Source organism: Ictidomys tridecemlineatus, chromosome 5 (assembly GCF_052094955.1).
Source record: "Ictidomys tridecemlineatus isolate mIctTri1 chromosome 5, mIctTri1.hap1, whole genome shotgun sequence".
Taxonomy (NCBI): domain Eukaryota; kingdom Metazoa; phylum Chordata; class Mammalia; order Rodentia; family Sciuridae; genus Ictidomys; species Ictidomys tridecemlineatus.
Window position 1 is genome coordinate 171,641,063 of NC_135481.1, and position 3,395 is coordinate 171,644,457.

Genomic DNA, 3,395 nt, shown 5'->3' on the forward strand with positions numbered 1-3,395 from the left:
TTACTCTGGTGGCAGACCTCACCCATGACAAAGCCCCCTCTAAACTGGAATCCAGTTGCTGACCCAGCTCAGGCTCAGCTTTCTTGTGGGCACCAGGGCACACAGCTCTCCATCTATAAGTTTCTCTTGGCTTCCCCTCTTTGAGTCTTGGAGATTTCTTACTCTCTAACGAGAAACCCTAGGGATATTGAAGACCTTCACTGATAAGCTGCCAATAGAAATGTCATAGGCAACTGTTTTTTCATGTAGCCTTGAGACTTGAGAGACTGCATGACCTTCATGACATGAACGTTGGGCCTGTTCTTACTTGATAGCTCCCATTGCTTAGGCATATGGACTTCCTTCTTGATCACCATTACTCTTTCCTTAAAAATGAGTGTATAAATGGCAGCTTAGTTCTTTGGGAGATATCAACATATGGCAGCTGCAGGGTCCAAGACTGAGTCATAAAAACAAGGAGTATGTGCAGTGTGGCCTCTCTTCCTTGACATCGTTTGAATTAAAAATAAGGTCTGGGAATATAGCCCAATGATAGAGTGTTTGCCTAGCATGCATGAGGCCCTAGGTTTGATCCGAAGCACTGAAAAAATAAATAAATAAACAAATAAATAAATAAATAGTCCAAAAAAGAAAAGGAAAAGCTTAAAAAAATACAGGAATGTATACACACATAAAAATGTGGACAAGTATAGACATGTTTTAGATGCCACATCTATTTAAGGCGTGACCCACAGACCAGCAGCATCAACATCACCTAAGAACTAGTTAGAAGCACAGAATTCTAGGCCCCACCCCAGATGAGACTCACTGGGTCAGGCATCCGAGAACTCCAGCTCAATAATCCCACCGGGTTTCCTTGGTCTATAGCTAATAAAATAGTTGCCTTCCCACAACCCACCACTCCACCCCCAACAGGGGCTCTATACGTGGGAGACACTAGGGCCCAGGCTGTTCCCATTAAGGGGAGACTTTTAGCAGCTCCTCCCAGGCCTCAGCTGGCTCTGAGCCCAGTGCCCTGGCGGGTCCCCAGCTGAGGAGACAGCTCACTTCCTCCTCCTGGAACCATTGGGGCTGCTCAGAACGGAAACATTTGAGAGTTCTCCACTCCCCCAGATATAAACTATTTCCAACATGAATAAAGATGCATCTGTCTGGCTCAGGGTTATCCGGAATTGGTATTTATTTATCCATCCACCAGGACCTCTAAGTATGTGTGGTACACTGACCTAGTGGTAGAAGAGAAGTCAGGGGAGGGGCAGCCATTGGGCAGATCCCATCAGAGAAAGAGGGATGAAGAAAAGCCAGGAGCTTGGCTGCTGCCTCTGTATCCTTGATCCTTCTGGAAATACTCCAGGCCACATCTGGAGTCCACATCTGGAAGCAGTGATGCTGCTGGACTTTTCAGAGCAGTGGGAAAGAGAGAGACAGCCTTGCTGACGTCAGTCCAGACCACCCAAGAGTTTGCAGCCAGAGGACCAAGTAGGGAGACTAACTTCCCCCAACCCACTCTGCCCACTGACTCCAGCTTATTTCTCTGACCCCAATGTCTGAGTGAGGACAGAGCCAGCCACATCTGAATACCCCACACTGCAGCTTTCCTGAGCTTTCCCCCACCCTAAGCTGAAAGGACTCTGTTTAAGCTGAAATCCACCCCCCCTCTCTCCTTCTGGATCCTTCTACACAAACCCCTCTCCTGACAGCAGCCTTCCCCTAAAAAGAACCCCAAGGACTCATTTTCTCCCTTCCTACTCCCTCCAAAGTCCCTCCTCTGTGTGGCTAATGTCTCTTAAATTAAAAACAAAACCACACTATAAAACCATGAATAAGTGTACGGCCCAAAAGAGTTTGCAAGAAGCTTCCCCCGTAGAGAGCCTCATCTGCTCTCTGACAACCCTGCAGGGTTAAAATTCCTACCCCAAGCCCAGGAAATGTTAAAGGGCTTGACAAGATCTCTTAGCCTGTGGCTGCAGAGGCCGTAGGGCTCAAATGCTCTCCTGAGCTGCCATGTCCCCAGGCCTCAGGCCCTCCCAGTTGGAGAGGCCATAAGACAGTCCTTTTTCCCAATAACCACCTGCTGACATCCTTAACGCTTGCCTAGCTCACCAGGCCCCAAATTTGGAGACCTGTTTCCTCCCCATCCCCTGGATCTTGTACCACCCTAGGCGTACTCCATCTTGGATTCTGGACAAATCCTATTCTTCTCTTCCTGATCACTATGGTAATTACTTCCCAACCAGCCCTCTAGTCCCTGGGCTCTTCTCCTATTTAACCAACTGCCTTCAAACCCTTGTGACAGACAAATTGCAACAGGCCCCAGTTATTCCCCTTCCTATATCCACACCCTTAACAATGTGACTTTATATCTCCTCTGTTGCCCTGCCCCATCCATCTGGGCTGGCCTCGTGGCTTGGCTTGACTGATGGGATATCCCAGAAGGGACAATGTGCCAAATCTGAACCTAGGCTTCAAGAGGCCATGTGAATTTCCTCTTTTCTATCTAGTCGCCATGGGAGTAAGCCCTAGAGAACCCTCTGGAGAATGAGAAACCATGTGGCAACAGGTACCCCCAGGGGCTCAGGCAACAACCAGACAAATGTCTACCAATGAGAAGAAGTCTTCCTGAATCAGATGTCCCCACCACCCATCAGCTTACCACAGATGGGTGAAGGAACTAACTAATGTGTTCAGCTAAGCCAGCCCAGACCAGAAAAATAGGTCAGTGAGAAATAATAAAGAATTGTGGTTTGAAGTCACTAATTTTTGGAATAGTTTGTTACACACCAAAAGCAAACTGATACACCTCTGTCCTCTGCCTACTGGATCTCAGCGGCTTTCCAGGCCAAACTCTACATTCCAGCTATACAAACCGTCCACATTAAGTTCCTTTCCTGAAATTTCCCCAAAGCATGGTCTTCACAGCATCCCCTGATCGTTCTTGCTCTTTCCATCTTCAAAGCCTTTGATTATGAAAGTCTTTCTCGGGTGGGGGCAGTCTGTTCTCTGCTCCCACTCGAATATCATTCTACTCTCCTTTCTTCATCTCTCAAAATCGTGTCCTTCCTTTAATCACTGACTCTGGATCTACCTTCCCCTTAAGCCACCCATGAGAGTGTTTCCTATTATTTTCACTCCTTGGTTGGGGGACCCCATCCCTGGGTAACTCATCTACAGGTGACACTCAATCCAGTCCTTGTAGTGTCCCTATGAAGTAGATCCCTCTCCTTATTTGAAAAATGAATGTATAAGATACCTTTTGGACACAAATTTAAAAACCTCTTGGTGGAAGCTCTTCCTCCAGGCAGTGCTGAGTTGAACGATTCAGAGCAAGTTTCAACCTGACCTGAGATTTCTCCAATAGAGCTGAGTGGGAGGCCCCAGGGGATGTGTGTGACCCT

General features: G+C 47.5%; 1 pseudogene; it reads right to left on the reverse strand.

Moving 5' to 3' along the window:
- LOC144377608 (small ribosomal subunit protein eS10 pseudogene) lies at positions 1–401 on the reverse strand (annotated as a pseudogene).
- Between the last annotated feature and the right edge of the window lie 2,994 nt (positions 402–3,395).